The following is a 24,634-nucleotide window of genomic DNA, read 5'->3' as shown; positions in this document are numbered from 1 at the left end:
ATGCAGACAGGATGAGGGTCTCGCTCCTGGTTGCTATGGAAGGCCGACTGCTGGGGAGGGAGCCAAAGCAGCGACCCCCTTGCTACTGGTGGAAACCTCATCCTTCCCAGCTACCACGCTTCGCTACAGGCTGTTATTTACTTGACACCAGTCCTTTGGTTACCCGAAGCAACTATTCTCCTCTTTCACTCCAATTCTGAGTTATGCGACTGTCTTTCTTCATACCCCGTATGTGCTTTACTGTAGTGTGTATCTGCCATGTAGTTTATCTGCCATTTAGCTCTCATGCACCCCATTAGTACCTTCAGGCTAGTAATAATAATTATTATTATTATACAGGATTTATAGCGCCAACAGTTTGTGCAGCGCTTTAGAATATAAAGGGAGACTGTACAGTTACGATACAATAAAATACAAGAGGGTTAAGAGGGTCCTGACCATTAGAGCTTACAATCTAACAGGGCAGGGCAAGTGGTACAAAAGGTTATAACTGTGGGGGATGAGCTGATGGAAGTGATAAAAGTTTAGTTGGAGGCGTGATAGGCTTCCCTGAAGAGATGAGTTTTCAGGGATCACCTAAAGGCAGCCAGAGTAGGAGATAGCTGGACAGATTGAGGTAGAGAGTTCCAGAGGATGGGAGAGGCTCTGGAGATGAGCATGGAAGGTGGAGACAAGGGAGCTTGAAAGCAGGAGGTCTTGAGAGGAGCGCAGAGGACGGTTTGGGTGATATTTGTAAACAAAATGGGCAATGTAGCTCTGGGCAGGGTTGTGAATGGCTTTGTACATTCCCTTTATAGGTAGCTGCCTACAGCCTGCCTACTTGTCTCTTTAAGAAAATCTAAAGGCCAAGAGGTAGAGGCACGCATTCCAATCATGTGACTGCTGTGACTGGCTTTCACAGCAGTCACAAGATCAAATACCCCCAATCGCAAGTATGCATCAGGCCCTGCTAGTGACATCTTAGATACGTACGCAGTGAGCACACTCTCAGCACAGAACATCTGTTCCCAATAGGTGCAAATATGCAACCATTTGGCTTGACAGGCCACCAGCCCAGCAGCTGCATAAATGCCTACTGCATCTTTTTCCTCACTAAAGACCCACACAGCAGTTGTGTTGTGGCATTTTTAGGGTTAAAACAGGCAGTGAGAAGGCTACATATTGCCACTTCACAGCCTGTCAACCGCCCTCTGGAAAGCAATTTACTGCGGTTATGTTGCCGTCTCACTGCCTGTTTTAACCCTCAAAATGCCACATCACCGCACTGCAACTACGGACATTGCACAAGGTTGCCAGTTACAGTGCAGCCCCATTCATTGCAATGGGTGGCATTTGGTGGCAGAGCTGCCTGCTGAGCATGCTGTTTCATTTTTGGTGCAGTTGTATCGCAGCCACAGCATGTGTACAGCTCTGAGCAGCTGCATGCCTTTGTTCAGTCAGGTGGTCGAGCACGATGATAAAACTGCAGTTTGACTGCCTGATGTAACTGCCCTCTGGTCACTCGTGAGCGAGACCTACCTGATTCTCTGTTCTTTTCTCAATTGTATAGATGGTTTCCAGCAATGGGAAGAGGAGAACAATGGAGCTTCCATGGAGTCCTGATTCAGTGACACCTAGAAAACAGTCCTATATGATGGCATTCAATTACGCTGGCGTGGGTTCATGTGGATATCTGGGAGGTTCTAATGAAGTCCAGAGGTATTCCTGACTTATGGGGTATGAATATTTTTACATAAACTATGTTACCAGTTTCTGTAACTTCAAATAATTATATACAAAATGCCAGCAGGAGTTTTTATATATATACTGTATATATATATATAATGGCTATAAAGGCTCATTTATTAATGTGCCCCCCTTTGAAAATTGATCCGTGGTTGATCGCTTTTCAGAGGTGGTTTAACAGGTGGTGAGGAGGCATTTTTTCACCTCCTCATCACCTGTTTAGTCGTAAAGTCAGGCAGATGACTTGTTATAGATATTGACAATGTGTACATATTGTTTATACTCTTTACCTATCGATTGTGCTCATTTCTAATGGGTATGTCAGGTTGTCTGTAAAATATCTGCTCTGCCAGTGTTTTGTCAAGAAAAATCTCAAGGGGATGACAACCCTGATCTGATGTAAGGGGCACTGATGGCAATACCTGATATACTGTAAGGGGGAACTCTGATGGGAATACCTGATATCAGGGAGCAGTGTGATGGTGATGCCTGATGTAAGAGGGCACTCTGATGGGGACATTATATATCTGGGAGCACTGCGCTGGGGACACCTAATGTAAGGGGGTACACTCATGGGGACACCTGATATAAAGGAGCACTCTAATGGGGACATTAGATATATGGGAGCACTGCTATGGGGACACCTAATGTAAGGGGCTACAGTCATAGGGACACCTGATGTAAAGGAGCACTCTGATGGGGACATTAGATATACGGAGGCACTGCGATGGGGACACCTGATGTAAGAGGGCACGCTGATTACTATAACACATGTAAGGAGGCACTCTAATGTGGATGCTTATCATAAGGGGGCACTCGGATGCTGATACCTGATATAAAGGTGCACTGTGATCAGGTTACATGATGTAAGGGGGTACACTTATGAGGACAGCTGGTGTAAGAGGGCACTCCAGTGGGGACACCTGATATAAAGGGGCATGGTAACAAGAATACCAGATGTAAAGGGGCACTCTGACTAGGACATCTGATCTAAGGGGGCACTGTATTGGGGATACCTGATATAAGGGAGCACTCTAATGCAGGCAGCAGACATAAGCGGGCACTGTGATGGGGACAAATATAAGGGGGCTATGTGATGGGGATACCTGGTGTAAGGAGGCACTCTGATGGGAACATCTGATGTAAGTGGCCACTCTTATAGGGACACCTGATGTAAAGGGGCACAGTGATGGGGATACCTGATGTAAGGGGGCAATCTTATGGGGACATCTGATTGTAAGTGGGCACTTTTAAGGGAACACATGATATAAAGAGGCACACTGAAAATTGACAGTAAATATGATTTAAATGCTATGGAAAGTGTACATAACTTTTTTTTTTAGAAATAAAAAGACTACCTGGGTATACTGGGTCATAGCACAAACCTACATATACACATCCAGCTCAGTAGCATCTTGAGTGCAAAGTGCAAAAAAAAGTGCAAAAGATGATCACCACCAAAAGTGCTTCTTCTAAAAGAAATACTCCAAAAGGTGCTGATCCCTGTTACAAATGGCCACAGTGTAGTAGCACCATTCCTCAGCTTTTTCCTCAATTAGTTCCCTCTCTCCACCACACCTCTATTAGGGCTTCAATTCAATATGGCAAAAATGAAGAAAAGACAGGACTTTTCACATTTATTCACTAATAGCATTTTAAATGACACTCACATTATAAAGTGCTTTACCAGCACTATGTATTGTGCTCAGCTAACCTGCTCACTGCCTAAACTCCGTGGCAGCGCAACTTTTGGGTTACATGATGACATTAGCGTGTCTCTGCCCAGTCAGTGCTTTTTGCCAACAAACTACTTCATGAGGAGTGGAGTACATGCTCATGTCTTATCCTATCTCCGCATAAAGCCCTTATGCAGGCCATAGACGGGTCGTTTATCGGCCGATTTTTCGTCTGTACGAAAAATCGGCTGATATTCACGCCATTAGTGGGGCGTCGGACGTTTTTCGTGGATCGTCTTGCTTACTTTTATCGGTCATACTGGAAAATCCATGAAAAATGGTCATTTTTCATGGATGATGGTGGCAGCAACAGCAACGGCGCCGACCAATTTTTCGTTTATGGGCCAAAAATCCAGCCGATAAACGACCCGTCTATGGCCTGCCTTAGCCTGGCTATACATTATACAATTATCTTCCAATTTTCTGCCCAATTTCCTTTAGATTTACCTTCAACTGTGTAGTGCAAGGGCCTGCCTAATTGGATACAACTGAAAGTGTTGTTTAGGTTTGTCCTCCTATTATATGGTTTTTGGTAAATCTAAACCAAAAATTGCCAGAGAATTGTATAATGTATGGCCAGCCTTAGTCTACATCCTCTCCTCTGAGAGGGATAATCTTATCTATGCAACAAAACCTCTGCCTTCTCTATTCTGTCCACTAGATGTCACTATATTAGGGATTCCAGAAATGTACAAAGAAATGTTTAGTAAATTTCACCTACATTTTAACTGCTTCCCGTCCACCCTAAAGCAGAAGTACTGCTACAGGGCGGCACGGTTGTGCAAAATCACGTATATATAAGTGATTTTGCATTTTTGTCTTTTGGGCTTTTTTTTAAATAGCGCAAAAAATAAAAAACACAGGGGTGATTACATACCAACGAAAGAAAGCTCTATTCATGGGTAAAAAGGCCATAAATTTCCTTTTGGTGCAATGTTGCATGACCGTGCAATTGTCAGTTAAACTAACACAGCGCTGTAACGCACAAAATGGCCTGGTCAGGAAGGGGGGGTAAATCCTCAGGAGGGCAAGTGGTTAAAGTGCAAAGTTATATAAACAACCATACATGTACTGGGCCATAAATATATAAAATAAAATAAGTATTAACCACTTGAGCTCCTGAGGATTTACCCCCCTTAATGACCAGGCCTCTTTTTGCTACTCGGTGCTGCACTAATTCAACTGATAATTGCGCGGTCATGCAATGCTGCACCCAAACGAAATTTAATAATAGAGCTTTCTTTCGGTGTAATTTGATCACCTGTGCGCTTTTTATTTTTCACGCTATAAACAAAAAAAGGCCAAAAATTGTGAAGAAAAACAATATTTTTTATTTTCAGCTATAAAAAATATATAGTAAACTCAAAGTTGGTTATAAATTTAGGCCAAAATGTATTCTGCTCCATGTTTTTGGTAAAAAAAATCCCAATAAGTGTATATTGATTGCTTTGTGTGGAAGTTATAGCGTCTACAAACTATGGTATAAATACTGCAATTTACGCCATTTTTTTGCTATGCAGCGCTGCGCTAGTTTAATGGACAATTGCGCGGTCATGCAATATGGTACATAAATGAAATTTACATCCTTTTTTCCCCACAAATTGAGCTTTCTTTCGGTGGTATTTGATCGCCTGTGCGGTTTTTATTTTTTGCGCTATAAAAAAAAAAGGCTGACAATTTTGAGGAAAAAAAAACAATATTTTGGACTTTTTGCTATAAAACATGTCCAGTAAAAAAAAAATGCAAAAATCAAATTTAGTCATAAATTTCTGCCAAAATGCATTCTGCAACATGTCTTTGCTAAAAAAAACCCAATACGTGTAAATTAATTGGTATGCGTGAAAGTTATAGCATTTACAAATGGCGGGAAAGATACTGGGATTTTTAGGGTTTTTTTTATACTAATAATGGCGGCGATCAGCGAATTATGGCGGCGATCAGGGACTTATGGCAGCGACCAGCGACTTATGGCGGGACTGCGGGACTGCGGCGGACATTTTGACATTGGGGGGTACTGACTTGGGGTCACTGACATAACCAAAAACACTAATACAGTGATCAGTGCAAAAAAAAAAAACTGACACTGTACTAATGGCAATGGGGAGGAAGGGGTTAACTTTATTTTTCAGGGAAGGGTTATAGGAGTGAGGGGAGTGTTTTACTAGGGGGCGGGGGTGTGTACTGGGAGGGACAAGGCTGATCGAGAAAGAGAAACTGTTCTTTGAAGGAAGTGACAGACAGCACAGCTACTGCAGCTGTGCTCTCTGTCACTGTTTGCCGCCGATCGCTGGGACATAGCCGCTAAGGAGCGGCTGTGACCCGGGGACTGACATCTGCGGCGGTGATCCGCGGGACAAATAGGGCGGCGGCACGCCTCGCGCGCGCCCCCTATTTGTTTACAAAACACACGTCTTAAAACGTGGTTTTGCCTGTGAGTGCCGCCCTGCCGCCGTATATGTACAGTGTCTGGGCGGCATGCGGTTAATACAATATATTTCTAAAAACAAAATTTGCTGCCAATATGATATAACAAAAGCATATGCATTAAGTAAATTTCCACAGTAAATCAGTCTTAATAGTAAAATAAACCATATATATTGCACCAATCCCACACCTTGTCAAAATTCTCCCTTTCATTTATTCTCTAAGCAGTGGTTCACATACATGAGGTTCAAAACCGCTCCAGTTTGTAGTGCTATGTGGTGCCATTCTAATCCTGGCTCACATATGTGTTTTTAGCTGCGGTTTGCAATGTCCCAATTTGGATGACAGTGTATTGAACTGAAAAATCGGATCGTACTGCCCAAAACACGCACACAACCCTTTTTGCAAAACGCAGTGCGGCTCAACCACATATATGCTGCTCAATAAAATTAAAGGGACACTTATTAATCAGAGTATAGCATCAAGTTAGTTAAACTCCTGGGATATTGATCTGGTCAGTTAAGTAGCAGAGGGGGTTGTTAATCAGTTTCAGATGCATTGGTGCTAATGAAATTTACAACAGGTGCACCAGATGGGCAACAATGAGACAACCCCCAAAACAGGAATGGTTTTACAGGTGGAGGCCACTGACATTTTTTTCCCTACTCATCTTTTCTGAATGTTTTTTACTAGTTTTGCAATTGGCTAGAGTCAATGTCACTACTGGTAGCATGAGGGGTTACCCAGACCCTACAGAGGTTGCACAGGCAGTCCAACTCCTCCAGGATGGCACATCAAGACATACCATTGCCAGAAGGTTTGCTGTGTCTCCCAGCACAGTCTCAAGAGCATGGAGGAGATTCCAGGACACAGGCAGTTAGTTACTCTAGGAGACCTGAGCAGGGCCGTAGAAGGACCCTAACCCATCAACAGGACCGGTATCCTCTCCTTTGTGCAGGGAGGAACAGGATGAGCAGTGCCAGAGCCCTACAAAATGACCTCCAGCAGGCCACTGGTGTGAATGTCTCTGACCAAACAATCAGAAACAGACTTCATGAGGGTGGCCTGAGGACCCGACGTCCTCTAGTGGGCCCTGTGCTCACTGCCCGGCACCATAGAGCTTGATTGGCATTTACCATTGGACACCAGAATTGGCAGGTCTGCCACTAGCGCCCTGTGCTTTTCACAGATGAGAGCAGGTTCACCCTGTGCACATGTGACGGTCTGGAGAAGCTGTGGAGAATGTTATGTTGCCTGAAACATCGTTCAGCATGACCGGTTTGGTGGGGGGTCAGTGAAGGTCTGGGGAGGCATATCAATGGAGAAACGCACAGACCTCTACAGGCTAGAGATTGGCACCCTGCTTGCCATTAGGTATCGGGATGAAGTCCTTGGGCCCATTGTCAGACCCTACGCTGGTGCAGTGGGTCCTGGAAGTTTCTTCTGGTGCATGACAATGCCCGGCCTCATGTGGCGAGATTATGCAGGCAGTTCCTGGAGGATGAAGGAATTGATACCATTGAATGGCCCCCACGCTCGCCTGACCTAAATCCAGTAGAACATTTCTGGGATATCATGTTTCGGTCCATCCAACGCCGCCAGGTTGCACCTCAGACTGTTCAGGAGCTCAGTGATGCCCTGGTCCAGATCTGGGAGGAAACACCCCAGGGCACCATCCGTCCTCTCATTAGGAGCATGCCCCAACGTTGTCAGACATTCATACAAGCACATGGGGGCCATATAAACTACTGAGTACCATTTTGAGTTGCTGCAATGAAATTTCAGCAAAACAGACTAGCCTGCTGCATCATTTTTTCACTTTGTTTTTCGGTTTGTCCTTGAATTCAGTCCTCTGTAGGTTGGTCATTTTAATTTCCATGAAAGGATGGAGCAGTGTAATGGAACACATTTCAATACACTGTCATCCGATTTCGGATTGCAAATTGCAGCTAAAAATGCATATATGTGAACCTGTCCAGCTCACCATTTAAGCCTTTTAGCTGCCTTGTTGAAAGACTAAGATCTCTTTAGTCCCATTCATGAATATTTTTCCCTCTTAAATTAGAACCCCGCCAATGTCAATAAATTCTATTCCAGAAAGACCAGTTTGTTGGGGTCTCTATTATGAGCTTCAGAGACACTCAATAAAAATTCAATAAAGCTTGAATGACACTTTTCCGGTAGTTGCTTCCTTTAGAACTACCGGCACCAAATTCAGACAAGCATTACCAACACGTTCCCCAAATTGAGGTAGTTAGATCTACCGCCACTTTAAAAGCCTGTAGGCAGTGACAAATTCATAAAAAAATTACTGCCAATTTGCATATCACGGAACTTGCAGGACTTAGGACTAGCTGTGAGCTGGCATGCAGAGGTACTCCAGTACTGAGTGGATGTGTCTGTGCTGGGAAGTTGTCATGTATGTGACCCTGCACAGTGCCATATCCAGAGCCTCATTCAGCTGTCAGCCAGGAGAATCCCGGGCTACATGTAAACAAAGGGGCTGGGGATATGGTGATGTCTCTAGGTTGGCAGATCCTTATAGGGAATTCAGAGACTAGTTCCCCATCAGGTCCATCGTACTTCTGATTGGCAGCGCACGGCCGTGGGCAAACTTTTAGAAGAAGAGCAATTCTGAATCTGCCCACTGCTGTGTGCTGCCTATCAAAAGTAAGGCAGATCTGATGGGGAACTAGTCTCTCAGCTCCCCATCAGGCTCCTCTCACTTTTACTACAAAACTCCTCTGCCATGCACCTGTCAGTGTGATGGAGTGGGAATTAAATTTATATAATTTTTTCACACAAATAGCTTTCTTTCGGCAGTAGTGGATTAGCACTGTTTTTTATCTTATTTTTACTATATACACGAAAAAAGACCGAACATTTTAACAATATTTTTTTACGCACTGCTATATTATAATACAAGATTTATATAGCTCCAACAGTTTGCAGAGCGCTTTACAAAATGAAGGCAAACAATACAGTTACAATATAATTTGTACAAGAGGAATTTGCTCATTAGCTTACAATCTAAGAGGGAGGGCTATAAAATTCAATAAAAAATTTAAAAAAAAATCTACATTCTTAATAAATTTAGGACAAAATGTATTCTGCTACATGCCTGGTGAAAAAAAAATCCCAGTAGGTGTATATTGATTGGTTTGTAGGAACGTCTGCAAACTATGGTATATATACTGTAATTTTTATTTATTTATTTGTATGCTAGTAATAGTGGTGAGGCAGCTGCAAGTGGTTAAGGTAAAAAAAACTTTTTGACTTCAGAACCACTTTAAGGTCCTAAATAACTTCTATGTATACAACACATGAGATACTAAAAATGAGTAACTGTTTATTAACCCTTACATATAACAAACAAAAATCCCAGTAGGTGTATATTGATTGGTTTGTAGGAACGTCTGCAAACTATGGTATATATACTGTAATTTTTATTTATTTATTTGTATGCTAGTAATGGTGGTGATCAGTGACTTACAGTGGAACTGTGATAGCGCAACAAGCAATCTGACATTGGACGGGAGGTTGACTGACACTGACATCATCAGTGATAATACTATACACTATATTCATGACACTGGCTGGGATGGGGTTACCATCTCGGGGTAATCAAGGGGTTAAGTGTGTCCCTAACAAGTGTTAGATGTGTGTAATGGGTGCTGATTTTTACTAAAAATATGTTCATACCTTCTCCATGCTTTGCAGGGAGAAAAAACAGAGATCGTTCCCTCTTTACAGATCCCTGTGTGTTTGTCAACACAGGGTGCTGGGCTGTGATTGGACACAGCCGTTCAGCAGGTCTCAGCCATGAATCTTTGACTGAAAACTGCAGACATACTCGTGTTGTGTACAATCACAGCGGGAGTGGACAGGGGAAGGGCGCATTCATGCACAGAACCCTGAAGAAGGTGCTGACGTACAGGTATGGCAGGGTGCCCGTACAAGCCGCCCACCTGCAGTAAATTTGCTGCAGGCAGCTGCAAGTGGTTAAGGTAAAAAAAACTTTTTTACTTCAGAACCACTTTAAGGTCCTAAATAGCTTCTATATATACAACACATGAGATGCTAAAAAGGAGTAACTGTTTATTAATCCTTACATATAACAAACTCTTGCTTATAAAATGGGGATTCTTAGTTTGCATAAATTATTTGCAATACATGTTTACACTAGCCAACTGCATCAAAGTGATCCCTGTCTGGGATAGTCCCTACTTTATCTTGCAAATTTGCTAACCTCTAATTTGCTAAAATAGGGTACTCCTGAGAGTGTGGGCATATAGGGGTGGATTTACTAAATGCAAATAAACTGTGCACCTTGCAAGTGCAGTTGCTCCAGAGCTTAGTAAATGAGGGGAAGCTCTGCTGACTTCCATAATCCAATCATGTGCAATCAAAATCTTTTTTGTTTTTTTATTTTCCTTGCATGTGATTGGGTATTCTTTGAAAAGTGAAGCTTTACTTCATTTACTAAGTTCTGGAGCAATTGCACTTGCAAAATGCGCAGTCTATTCGCCTTTAGTAAATCAACACTAGTGTGCTAATATGGGGCACACAGACACAGCTGGAGATGAAATGAGCTCTAGACCAAAGTCAAGTGATGTGAATCCGCAATGGGAAAAGATACAAAGTTTAGGAGGGTGGACAGCACTGGCAGGTAAAAATAATTATCTAGGCATATAACCAGGTGTAACCGCCCTCTTGATTAGAAAATGGGGATTCTTAGTTTGCAAATATTGCAATACATGTTCAAGCTGGCCAACTGCGTCAAAGTGATTCCTGTCTGGGCATTCCCTTCTCTATATGTGTACTATTTGACTTTTTACAGATTTTATTACATAGTTAGTCTTGCTGAAAAAGGACAAAAGTCCATCCAGTTCAACCATTAACAAAAAAAAAAGTTATAATCCTACACCCATAGTAGATCCAGAGGAAGGCAAAAAAACCCCCAGCAAAGCATGATTCAATTTGCTCCTGCAGGGGAAAAATTCCTTCCTGATCCCCCAAGAGGCAATCGGATATTCCCTGGATCAACTTTACCTATAAATGTTAGTATCCAGTTATATTCTCTGTATCCAAGAAAGAAGCCAGGCCTTTTTTAAAGCAATCCACTGAGCTGGCCAGAACCAGCTCTTGAGCGAGTCTATTCCACATTTTCACAGCTCTTACTCCAAAGAAACCTTTCTGGTTTGGAGATTACATTTCTTTCTCCTTGTCCTCCTAATGTAAAGAGTGCCCCCTTGTCCTCTGTGATGACCTCAGGGTGAATAACTCTACACCGAGTTCACTATATGAATCTTTGATGTATTTATACATGAAGATCATATCCCCCTTAATCTCCTCTTCTCAAGAGAGAATAAATTCAGTTCCTCTAATCTTTCCTCATAGCTGAGGACCTTCATGCCTCTTATCAGTTTGGTTGCCCTTCTCTGCACTTTCTCCAGTTATAAGCCATGTATAACTCTGCCCCAAATTACATCTCCAATCATGTCTCCAAATATCACCCAAACCGTACTCTCCGCTCCTTGCACAACCTCCTGCTCTCTAGCTCCCTTTTCTCCTCTTATGCTCATCTCCAGGACCTCTCCAGAGCTTGCCCCATCCTGGAACTCTTTACCCCAATTTATCAGACTTTCACCTACTCTGCTCACTTTTAGGCAATCTATGAAAACCTATCTCTTCAGGGAAGCCTATCCTGCCCTCAGCTAATAATGGAATCTTCAACTCCTCCTACCAGTCCATCCCCTACAGTTACTACCTTTTGTACCACTAGCCCCTCCCTCTTAGATTGTAGGCTCCAAGGAGCAGGCCCTCCTAACCCTCTTGTATTGAACTGTATTGTTGCTGTATTGTCTCCCGTTATATTGTAAAGCGCTGAGCAAACTGTTGGCGCTATATAAACCCTGTATAATAATAATAATCATGTGATCGCATAGCAATCACATGATTACCACGTCCCATTCTCCGGGATCTTCTTTCCGCTGTGTCCGCTGGACACAGCAATCATGGGGGGGATGCGCGCAGCGCCACCTTGTGTTAGTACAGCCAGAGCGACACCAAGCACCTTCTGGCGTGTGGGGTGGGTGCTGAAGTGAGATCATGTTTTTTTCCAAGCTCGTTGAAGGTCTTCCCGATCCTTTGTTGTCTTTCAGTGGTGTTCTTCCGCTCTTGAAGCATGCGTTGCCACTCAAAACACCTTGAATGACTCATTGCAGCATCGCCGTAAACTTGTTGAATCGTGTCAAACGTCGACTTCACGCAGAATTTCATGTTTGCTCCTTGTTCTAACTTGCTGCCCATGATGAAATAGCAGATGTGGTAAAGCATGGGCTAAGAATAGCAGCAGTTGCACAGCTCCCGATGTACACAGGACGTCTTTTGGCACACTGACTTATGAAGGTGGGTGCTGCTTGACTGTGTGTGCTGCCATCTGTTGGCGTGTTACAAAATTAGTCTCAAAATCTATTGATACCCCCTTAAGTGTTTTGAGAGACTTGCCCTCTGCCTCAGAGCCAAAGGACCTATGTCTTTAATACTCGAGTATTTTAAGCGGGACTCCCCGCCCGTCCGCTGACATCTTCGGGCGGCTGGAATCTTGGTTCCGCATGCCAGCTGCTGTCATTGGCTGGGTGGGGATGACGACACTCCTGCGCATGCCCAGGAAATTCAGCAAATTCGGCACTGCCGAATTTGTGCAGTGAGCTGCGCCTGCTTGGCTCACTGTACAGGGGTGGACAAGCAGGTAGGTAGCTTTAATGCAGAAGAGCCTAATGTCTCTTCTGCATTAAAAATCTTGCCTGTCTGCCCATTTTAAATTTTTTACCTAAAGTTCCACTTTAAGTGTTAGTACAAGGCATAGGTCCTTTGGCTCTGTGGAGAAAGGGAAGTCCCTCGAAATGCATTAGCCTGTCGGATTTATACAGTCCCTCCATGTGATGTGATGTATCGAGGACTTGAAGCTGATGTATTATGACAAGCTTTGATGTACCTGTTGGTTTTTGAGTACATTACCTACTATTATAACAATAAAATATATTATTGAGGATAATGCACTAGGCTGGTGTGCCCTCTGTTTGTTTTTATGGTTGCAGCATGTCCAGACTTCCCCAGTTTTGAGAGGGCAGCAAAGCATGGCCTGTCCATGAAAGCCAGGATCCGAATACAGGAATGAGAATTTACTATCCTTTGGAACCACTTTCAAGCGCAGGAGGTTGTGCGTTTGTTTGTTAACCACTTCCAGTCCGGACACTTTCACCCCCTTCCTGTCCAGGGCAATTTTCAGCTTTCAGCGCTATCACACTTTGAATGACAATTACGCGGTCATGCAATACTGTACCCATATGAATTTTTTACCATTTTTTTGAGACAGATAAAGCTTTATTTTGGTGGTATTTATTCACCGCTGGGATTTTTATTTTTTTTGCTATGTAAATGAAAATGTTCAAAAATTTTGAAAAAAAGTGTTTTCTTGCAAATGAATAATCTTTCATCATAAATCTTGGCCGAAATATATTCCGTTATCTTTTTAGTAAAAAAAAAAAGCCAAATTAGTTTATAACCACAAATTATATTTTTTAAACTTTTTTTTATATTTTTATTTTTTTTTTACATATGTCACCCTAGCAGTACAGTGTCACCATGATGACACTACTACTTGTGGGGGGTGATGAAGATTTTTTTTTTTTTTTACAGTGGTTGCTTTTATACCCATTTAGGATGTAAAAGCAATCATTTCTCCTTCTCTCTGTCTGCATTCTTGCAGCCATTGAGAAATACTGAGTGAGCTGTGATTGGTCACAGCTTGTCACATGGTACAAGGCTGTTGTGAATAGATTTCACACGTAGTAAGCAATGATGTCACAATGTTATGAACGGCAACCCGCCCCTGGAGTGCCACCATCCTGCCGTTTATAAACAGGCGGACAGCAAGTGGTTAAAGAGGAATTCTAGGCTCCCCCCAAAAAATTAAGTCAGCAGCCACAAATCCTGTAGCTGATGACTTTTAAAATAAGGACGCTTACCCGTCCAGGGGCCAGCACCGTTGTCACCCTGGCTAGTTATTCACTAGCCTCCTGGTTCCAGGCACCGACATTCCAAGTAAGGGAAACCGGAAGCAAAGCCTTGCAGCTTCACAACCGGTTTTCTACTGCGTATACAAGAGTCGCACTGCGCCTTGTTACATAGTTAGTCTGGCTGAAAAAAAGACAAAAGTCCATCCAATTCAACCATTAAAAAAAAAAAAAAAAAGTTATAATCCTATACTCATAGTTGATCCAGCGGAAGGCAAAAAAACCCAGCAAAGCACAATCCAATTTGCTCCTGCAGGGGGAAAAAATTCCTTCCTGATCCCCCGAGAGGGAATCGGATATTCCCTGGATCAACTGTATCTGTAAATGTTAGTAACCAGTTATATTCTGTGTATCAAAGAAAGAATCCAATGCGCTGCACCTTGTGATTGGTCCTATAGTCTTCTGGGACCTGTGAAGTATTGGCAGGAGCTAGTTAACCTACCAGCATGTCTTTGGAGTGTGGGAGGAAACCCACGCAGGCACAGGGAGAATATGCAAACTCCAAGCAGGTAGTGCTTGGTTGGGATTCAATCCGACGACCCTAATGCCTAGGTGAAAGTGTTAACCATTTAGTCACTGTGCTGTCCAGCTGGTGGACATACAAGTTAGCCACACCACAATCATATCAGCCTTCACAAAGCTTTGTTGTTCCAGGACAAAATCACTGAAGACCCTGCACAGACCAAGTTCCACTGTGACATGTTACACAAAAAAAGGGCTTAAAAGAGAAGGCTTGGCTTTTTTAGCTACACTTCTTTTTGTGATCACAGGAGAACATTTATTAATTGTCTTCGGCGACCCAGGGTCAGCTGATTGAAGGCTATCGCCTGCTAACAGCTGATGGGGCCACCAAGATCAGGAAGGATCCCAACAGTATTGTCAGGATCCACCAAGCTGCCCGATGGACAGCTGGCTCCACCTTTTATGGAGTCGGAGCCATCCGTGCCCCCCACCCATCCCTGCCCCCTCCTCCCAAGCCTGGGGCTCCAGTGAGTGCTGGAGGAGCAGAGTGGGGGATAGTGACTGCCAGCAGACTCAGAGCTTACTGATCATTGGTCAGGTGATCATTCAGCTCTTGGTCTTAGAACTGGTGTGAGAGAGCTGAAGAGTCACATGGATTCTGCAGCACAGAGGTGAGTAAATATGGTTGTTTTTTTGTTAGTTCCAAACTTCTCCTGTAATCATGAGTTAAAGGAAAAGTTCACCTTTCCTAACATGTTGCATGTTACACCCATATCCAGGTATAACATGTAACATGTTACTCAGTAAATAAAAAATGGTAAACCTATTGTTTAAAGCATGGGGAAGAAAGTTGTGCCTGCTGCTGTATTGCTCCGTGCCATGTAATGGAACAGATCTGACTCCCATCACCCCCCAAATTTCCCCTCCCAGCACAAATCCACCCTTCCAAATTCCCCGTAATCATCCCCATTAGCACAAATCCTCTCCCTCAAAATCTCCCCCTTTTAACACCCCCAAAGTCTCGCCAAATTTATCCTAGCACAAATCTACCTCCCCCCAAATCACCCTTTCTAGCGCAGTCCCCCAAATCCCACCTCCTCACAGAAATTATCTTCCTGCCATCCCCCAGCACAACCCCCCAACTCACCCCACCCAGCAAATTCCCCCTGCCCCATTTCCCCTCCTAGAACAAATCTTACCCCAAATTCCCCCACCTAGGATAAATCCTCTCCCCCAGCACAAATACCCCTCATCAACCCTGCAAGCACAAATCCTCTCCCTCAACTCCCCTACCCAAACTCCCCCTCCCTCTTCTAACCCTCCCAAAATTTCCCATCCTGGCACAAATCCCCCCTCCCAAATCACCCCTTCTAGCACAACCCCCCCTCGTGTTGTGTAAATGCTTTTTTCCCCCTGCTTTTCCCCTATCTCTCTGATTAATGAAGTTTGGAATGATAAAAAAACAAACACACATACTCACCTCCATGCTGCATCAGTCATGTCACACTGTAGCTGTCCCGTGTCAGCTCTAAGACCAAGAGCGGAGCGATCACATGGCCACTGATCAGTCAGCTCTTTGCTGATAGTGGAGAGCAGTGACTGTGAGGCACAGGCCCTTGCTCTGCACCTCCAGGGCTCACTGGTGAACCAGACTAGGGAGGGGGCGGGCACGGCTGGCTCTTAGCTACACCCTTAAAGATGGAGCCAGCTGTCAATCAGGCAGCTGGCTGGTTCCTGATGATATTGTCGGAATCTTTTCCAAACTTGGTGTGGCTCTGCCCCAAAAACTGATAACAAACAATAGCCAGCTATTAGCTGACTCTGGGTTACAAGAAAACAAAAGTAAATGAACTTCTGTGATCAAAAGGCCTTATTTTGGGTGAAACATGTCAAAGTGAGACTTGTCCTGAGTGGACTCTTCTGGTTCTTCTGGAGCAACAAATCTTTCTGAAGGCTTCTTAATGTGATGGGGATGCTACAAAATTGTCCGTGTGTTCTTAGATGGTTGAAGGGAAATCAGCGTGTAGGCTGAGCCCTCCATTGTTATACTGAAAAGAAATTTGTGGCTGCCGAGACCAGAATCTTCCAGGGGTGGTGACAATTATCTCGTCATCATCCGGTTGACAAAATGTACACTGTAGGGGAGAAGAAATAATAACAATTATACAGAGTTTCTTAAAGGAAACATTCCTAATCAATACAATATGTTTGACATGATTTAACTAGCTTATAAATAATCACTTTTACTTAGAAATGGTAAAAGTGGGAGAAAAGTCTGACAGATGTAAAACACGTACCTTAACACGCCAAGGGACCCCTTGCCTGCAGAGTGGACAGCTATCTCTCTCCTGCATCCACCGTGTGATGCAGGCAGTATGAAAGCTGTGGGAGCACGCTAGTACACTAGTCTGAGCTTCCTCTTCTAATTCCACTAAGCAGATGCTGCATGCTGGAAGCTCCTCCCCCTGCTGGGTCTGAGGACGGGGTTGCTGGATGTCCGCTGGTTCTTCAGTCTCTCTACCCCACAAGGAAATCTCAGATCCTCTCATCCCCTGTAGAACTGGCTCTCCATTTATAAATTGAATAGAGCTCGATGTTTGACTGGCCCAGAATTGGTTTGTGGCAGTGATGGTCCCGTATCCATAACTTGGAATAACAAAACGACGCTGTATTTGAGAAAAGGAAAAAAAAATTAGTAAGGGTTTCCTAAAAAAAAAAATCAGCAAAATAAGTTCAAAATTATTTCTCCAGCTAATAAAAATCACCTTTTACTTGGCAATAGTAAAAGTGTGAGAAGGACTGACAGATGTCAGATACATACCTTAATGTACATAATTACCATTCTATGGCAGACTGGACAGGTACATGATTGTGTAAACCATCTCCTGATGCATCTGCTATGAAATTGGTGAGAGCAGGCTATTGTGGTATTTCTCCCTTCCTCTTCCAATTGCTGCGAGCAAAGGAAACATGTCGGGCGATTCCCGCTCTGCTGGTCACAGCCCTGGTGTCTTTGGATGTCCTCCGGCTCTGGGTTGTTCCGATCAACTGGAGAGTGGCTTCTGTCCCTCTGGTCCTCCGGCTCTGGGTTGTTCCGATCAACTGGAGAGCGGCTTCTGTCCCTCTGGTCCTCCGGCTCTGGGTTGTTCCGGTCAACTGAAGAGTGGCTTCTGTTCCTCAGGCTGGAGTCAGGTCTAGGACGGCTGCTGGGACTCTGGCGGAGCTGTTCATCACGATCTCTGCTCTGCAGGAAAGCTCTTGCTCTTTGAAGTATATTGGAGTCAGGGTACGTTTGGCTACTAGAATTCTGGTGGAGCTGTTCATCGCGATCTCTGCTCTGCAGGAAAGCTCTGGCTCTTTGAATTGGGTCCCCGTGGATGGAGTCAGGGTGCAGTTGGCTACTAGAATTCTGGCGGAGCTGTTCATCGTGACCTCTGCTCTGTAGAAAAGCTCTGGCTCTTTGAATTGGGTCCCCGTGGATGGAGTCAGGGTGCAGTTGGCTACTAGAATTGTGGCGGAGCTGTTCATCGTGACCTCTGCTCTGCAGAAAAGCTCTGGCTCTTTGAATTGGGTCACCGTGGATGGAGTCAGGGTGCAGTTGGCTACTAGAATTGTGGCGGAGCTGTTCATCGTGACCTCTGCTCTGCAGAAAAGCTCTGGCTCTTTGAATTGGGTCACCGTGGATGGAGTCAGGGTGCAGTTGGCTACTAGAATTGTGGCGGAGCTGTTCATCGTGACCTCTGCTCTGCAGAAAAGCTCTGGCTCTTTGAATTGGGTCCCCATGGATGGAGTCAGGGTGCAGTTGGCTACTAGAATTGTGGCGGAGGTGTTCATTGTGACCTCTGCTCTGCAGAAAAGCTCTGGCTCTTTGAATTGGGTCCCCGTGGATGGAGTCAGGGTGCAGTTGGCTACTAGAATTGTGGCAGAGCTGTTCATCGTGACCTCTGCTCTGCAGAAAAGCTCTGGCTCTTTGAATTGGGTCCCCGTGGATGGAGTCGGGGTGCAGTTGGCTACTAGAATTCTGGCGGAGCTGTTCATCGTGACCTCTGCTCTGCAGAAAAGCTCTGGCTCTTTGAATTGGGTCCCTGTGGATGGAGTCAGGGTGCAGATGGCTACTAGAATTCTGACGGGATTGTTCATCACTAACCCTGTTCTGCAGTAAAGGTCTGGCTCTTTGAATTCTCTGCCTGTGGGTGGGATCAGGGAATGGATGGCTCCTAGGACTCTGTCGGAGCTGGTAATCACTAGCTCTGTCCTCCAGAGGAGCTCTGGGTCTTGTCCTGTGAGAAGAATTTTGCCCTGCAATAACAATAATACAATAATGATTAGTAAATTGGCGTTGCCTGACTTTTGAGCAATGCTAAGGACAAATATTTCTTAAAATTTCATTTTTTTCATAAGTATTAAAGGATAAGTTCACCATTTAAAAATAAATAAATAAATGCACATATTTCTGCAGGAAAAAAAATGTATTTCCTGAATATCCAAAATGGAAAATAAAACCCCCTCTGTAACTATAGCCACAGATGTGCAGAGTGGGGGATTCCATTACAGGAGCCTCTACCCTAGAATACCTAATACAGGACCCACACAGGGTAATGTTCTACAATTATTACTAGATTTCCATCACAGACTAGCTTTTCGGGATAGGCTAAAACACCCATTGTGCATGTGGCCTATTAAGGATGTACAGTGTAATAGACTATATAGGTTACGTTTGTGATAACTGGTTCTGATAGCAATAGGCTCAATTTACATAGCCACCATAGCAGAATGAGAAGCCTTTTTTTCCCCTAAGAAATGGCAGTTATTTTCAGTTGAGTCCAATGAGATATGAGTTAAAAATAGATTGACTTCCCTTGTGTTATAGCTGTGTGAACTGAGCCTAACCATTTAACCTGTGGGAAAAAAAAACATGTTTTTGCCACTGGCTTTAAAAATACAAACTCCTATTTCATATACTGAATATCAGATCTGATTTGAAGCTTTTTTTTTCATTTCCCCTCTGATGGAAATATCTATTTTCAATCAAATATAAAAATGTCCATTTTGGTAAATGACAATAAACCATTGTAATGGGTGAGACCTATCCTTAGGTCATATAACTTACCAATTGTAGTTGGGTTTACCTCCCTACGGAATGACATTTCACGGTTGTTATGTTGTGAACGGCCTCTATTCTCTCTTTGCATTGTAGTGAAAGTGAATATTATCACCAGAAATAATATAAATCTGCAAAATCGCAGGAGAAACGCCTTAGAGATGCTTACACTATCGCCCCTCTTTGGCAACTGCTGAGCTCTGCAGCTGCAGTGTTTTTTAAAACCTGCACTGTTGTTTTTTTTTTTGTTTTTTTGTTTTTTTCAAAAAACTTTACGAACAGTGAACATTTGAACACTGTCAATTGAGATTTGAAAATGAATGATAGGCTGTATGGACACTGGTTTTTTTTCTGTAGAAGGAGTCCATGCACATTTTGAAATAATATAAGTCTGCAAAATCACTGGAAAATCGCAGGAGAAACGCCTAAGAGATGCTTACACTATCGCCCCTCTTTGGCAACTGCTGAGATCTGCAGCTGCAGTGTTTTTTAAAACCTGCACTGTTGTTTTTTTTTTTTCTTCAAAGAACTTTAGGAACAGTGAACATTTGAACACTGTCAGTTGAGATTTGAAAATGAATGATAGGCTGTATGCACACTGGTTTTTTTTCTGTAAAAGCAGCTTAGTGTTATCTTCGGAGTCCATGCACATTTTGACATTTAGAGGCATATATTAAGCGCCGAGCAAACTGTTGGCGCTATATAAATCCTGTATAATAATAATATATTAAGCTCAGCATTTAGAGGCTGATTTAAGTTTTTGATTGGAGTTTTCTGTCTCACTCCATCACATATCCCACATTGCCTTCTAGACAATAGGTTACATTTGTGATAACTGGTTCTGATAGTAATAGACTCAATTCACATAGCTACCATAGCAGAATGAGAAGCCTTTTTTTCCCCTAAGAAATGGCAGTTATTTTCAGTTGAGTCCAATGAGATATGAGTTAAAAATAGATTGGCTTCCCTTGTGTTATAGCTGTGTGAACTGAGCCTAACCATTTAACCTGTGGGAATTTTTTTTTTTTTTGCCACTGGCTTTAAAAATACAAACTCCTATTTCATATACTGAATATCAGATCTGATTTGAAGCTTTTTTTCATTTCCCCTTTGATGGAAATATCTATTTTCAATCAAATATAAAAATGTCCATTTTGGTAAATGACAATAAACCATTGTAATGGGTGAGACCTATCCTTAGGTCATATAACTTACCAATTGTAGTTGGGTTTACCTCCCTACGGAATGACATTTCACGGTTGTTATGTTGTGAACGGCCTCTATTCTCTCTTTGCATTGTAGTGATAGTGAATATTATCACCAGAAATAATATAAATCTGAAAAATCGCAGGAGAAACGCCTTAGAGATGCTTACACTATCGCCCCTCTTTGGCAACTGCAGAGCTCTGCAGCTGCAGTGTTTTTTAAAACCTGCACTGTTTTTTTTTTTTTCCAAAAAACTTTACGAACAGTGAACATTTGAACATTGTCAGTTGAGATTTGAAAATGAATGATAGGCTGTATGCAAACTGTTTTTTTTTTCTGTAGAAGCAGCTTAGTGTTATCTTCGGAGTCCATGCACATTTTGACATTTAGAGGCATATATTAAGCGCTGAGCAAACTGTTGGCGCTATATAAATCCTGTATAATAATAATATATTAAGCTGAGCATTTAGAGGCTGATTTAAGTTTCTGCTTGGAGTTTTCTGTCTCACTCCATTACATATCCCACATTGCCTTCTAGACAATAGGTTACGTTTGTGATAACTGGTTCTGATAGCAATAGGCTCAATTCACATAGCTACCATAGCAGAATGAAAAGTCTTTTTTTTTCCTAAGAAATGGCAGTTATTTTCAGTTGAGTCCAATGAGATATGAGTTAAAAATAGATTGGCTTCCCTTGTGTTATAGCTGTGTGAACTGAGCCTAACCATTTAACCTGTGGGAAAAAATTTTTTTTTTTGCCACTGGCTTTAAAAATACAAACTCCTATTTCATATACTGAATATCAGATCTGATTTGAAGCTTTTTTTCATTTCCCCTCTGATGGAAATATCTATTTTCAATCAAATATAAAAATGTCCATTTTGGTAAATGACACTAAACCATTGTAATGGGTGAGACCTATCCTTAGGTCATATAACTTACCAATTGTAGTTGGGTTTACCTCCCTACGGAATGACATTTCACGGTTGTTATGTTGTGAACGGCCTCTATTCTCTCTTTGCATTGTAGTGATATTAGATGCCTATATAAATTAGTGAATATTATCACCAGAAATAGAAATCTGCAAAATCGCAGGAGAAACGCCTTAGAGATGCTTACTCTATCGCCCCTCTTTGGCAACTGCTTAGCTCTGCAGCTGCAGTGTTTTTTAAAACCTCCTGCACTGTGTCCAACTTTTTTTTTTCAAACAACTTTATGAACCGTGAACATTTTAACACTGTCAATTGAGGTTTAAAAATGAATGTTAGGCTGTATGCACACTGGTTGAAAAAGCTTCACTTTATTTTTCTTGTAGAAACAGCTCAGTGTTATCTACGGAGTCCATGCACATTTTGACATTTAGTGGCATATATTAAGCTCAGCGTTTAGTGGCTGATTTGAGTTTTAGATTGCAGTTTTCTGACTGGCAAAAACGCTAAATACTCCTAAGCGATCCTAAACATTGTACAAAAACATTCTTTGAGGTTTTTTTTTCTGCCAAGGTACCTGGTGTTTTTTTTTAAGCCCAGTGTGCATGGAGTCTCACAAAGATTGGGCAAATTTGACAACACAATGGGTGGCATTTAGCAAGCAAATTAGCAACACAGATGCAAATCATTCTTCTACACAATTACTGCAACAGTTTTTCTGTATTTTTGTGACAGATTTTCACTCTAAACAGACATTGTAACTGTACAGCTTATGGTGAGAGGTGACCAGGGGCGGACTGACAACTCATGGGGCCCCCAGGCAATAGGGGATCATGGGGCCCCCAGGCAATAGGGGATCATGGGGCCCCTGTGTCCTTGCCCAAACTCAAAAAAGCCTATAAAAAAGGTACCAGGGTCATCTCATGGGGCCCTCTACTGACCCCGGGCCCTCGGGAAGTGCCCGAGTTTCCAAATGGTCAGTCCAACCCTGGAGGTGACTAAAGGAATTCTAACTGAATCAGTGTGATTATTCCTCATTTCAGGACAGTGGAGGTGGACAATGCAAATTATTCCTTCATGCCCCAAAAGCCAAATGCACATCCATAGAAGTAGAATTATTTCTTCCAGACGGCATGCAGCTGTTTCAGGCTTTTTGAGCATCATCAGTGCAGTGTATAGAAACCATGGCTTGGACCCCATAAGACAGTATATATGGTGAGAATGGACTAAAGGAAACCAAACAGCCCTCTAACTGAAACAGTAAAGCCTTCTTAAAGTGGTAGTAAAGTGGATTTGTTTATGTTTTACCATCAGGTAAGCCTATAATAAGGCTTATCTGTAGGTACTGTAAGTATCTCCTAAACGTGCACCATTAGGAGATATTATTATTATACAGTATTTATATAGCGCCAAACAGATTTTTCTTCATTTCTGAATAGTAGAATGGAGCCATGCACTCTAAACAGACAAACAATAAGAAAGTGGTCAGCGTCAGGTTCCATTCTGTCGCAGTTTTGTTTTAGGCCCCTTTCACAGTGACAGTCCGATCAGATCCGCCTGTCAGCTTTTCGGAAGGACCTGATCGGATCATCCATAGACCTCTATGGACCGGCGGGTGTCAGTGGACAAGTGTCCGCTGACACCTGCAAGCATCCCATCCGATCCTGTACACCAAAAACAGACTGATGGGGATCCGTTCCAGCGTAGTGGATCGGATGACATGCTGTCCATTTCCATTCGACCGCCCCATAGAAGTCAGTGGGCTATGTCTGTGTCTGGTCTGCAGCAGCGTAGCGTACACAAACCTTTCATCCGCCTGCTCAGCAGGGATCAGTGGTCCGCTGACAGGTCCACCCTGTCTGAAGAGGCCTTACAGAAGGTGGAGGAATTTATGACTTCAGCTGTAATTTCTGTAATAAATCCGGAGTACATTTTGTCTCAGTTCCCCAGTTTAGCATTACCTGGCTGTGTGACACTGAAGAATGTATGATTTCTTTAGAAGAGTTACCTGAAAGAGGCCCCCATTTAGGGGAGGAGTACACGTGTTTGATTGAGGAATTATTTTTTGGCTTTTAAAAAAAATAAACAAAAAACAGTTTTTACCGCTTCCAAATCGCTTTCGTAAATGAATCCTAAATGTGACCTAAATGTGAGCTCCCACTATATTTATTATGATTAAGGCTTTGTTCACATGTGCGGCCAGGGGCAATAAAACCAAGCAACTGAGCTGCAGTTTTACAGCTCCCTGCCAGCCTCCCACCTGAATACTAATAAAGATGGCCATACATTATACAATCTTATTGTACAATTTTCCTCAATTTACCAAAAATCATATAATATGAGGTCAAACCTAAACAACACATTCAGCTTGTATCCAGGCAGGCCCAGAGGCTTAGCTAGGATATTTTGCGCCCGCGGACGAACGGCCACCTCATGACACCCCAAACCCCCCGCTTCACATTGCCCCCCCTTCATCCATGGCACTACTCACCCGGGTCGGCTCTCCCCTCGTCCCCTCCGGCACATGCCCGGCTCACTACCCTCCTCTCCGCTCCTCTCCCGGCCGGCTCCTCTCTCCTCTCACAACTCACTGTGGATGGCAGACGTATCAGATGACACATCTGCTGCAGCCGCTGCAGTGATCTTGTGACCTCATTTTGGCGCCTCTGTACCTTGGCGCCCGGGTACATATGTACCCCCCTGCCCCCCACTAGCTACGCCTCTGGGCAGGCCCTTGCACTACATAATTGAAGCTAAATCTAAAAGAGATTGTACTGAAATTGTAGAAGAAAAATGGTATAATGTATGGCCAGCTTTACACACAGCGGCTCATGGCTGTACACATGCCGTGGCTTTGGTGCTTAAACATTATGTCGCTTTGTGGTGGTGGTGCTGCTGAATGCGACTAATGCAGCTTTATGGGGCCATGCTGCAACCGTACAGGGATGTTTGCCAGGCGGTGAGGAGGTG

The 24,634-nt window shown here is 43.3% G+C and overlaps 1 protein-coding gene across 1 annotated transcript in view; it reads left to right on the top strand.

The window, feature by feature from the left end:
• The first annotated feature begins 1,001 nt into the window (after positions 1 to 1,001).
• TTC23L (tetratricopeptide repeat domain 23 like) overlaps positions 1,002 to 24,634 on the top strand; it is a 67,461-nt gene continuing 43,828 nt past the window's right edge. The window contains exon 1 of the mRNA XM_089689442.1: positions 1,002 to 1,716. The gene's annotated coding sequence lies outside the window, so the exon portion shown is untranslated. The remainder of the gene's footprint in view (positions 1,717 to 24,634) is intronic.

This window comes from Staurois parvus, unplaced genomic scaffold, assembly GCF_062004578.1.
Source record: "Staurois parvus isolate SC_StPar_1 unplaced genomic scaffold, SC_StPar_1.0 ptg000475l, whole genome shotgun sequence".
NCBI classification, from domain to species: Eukaryota; Metazoa; Chordata; class Amphibia; order Anura; family Ranidae; genus Staurois; species Staurois parvus.
The sequence above is the reverse complement of the archived record's forward strand: the minus strand, read 5'-3'. Positions and strand labels throughout refer to the sequence as shown.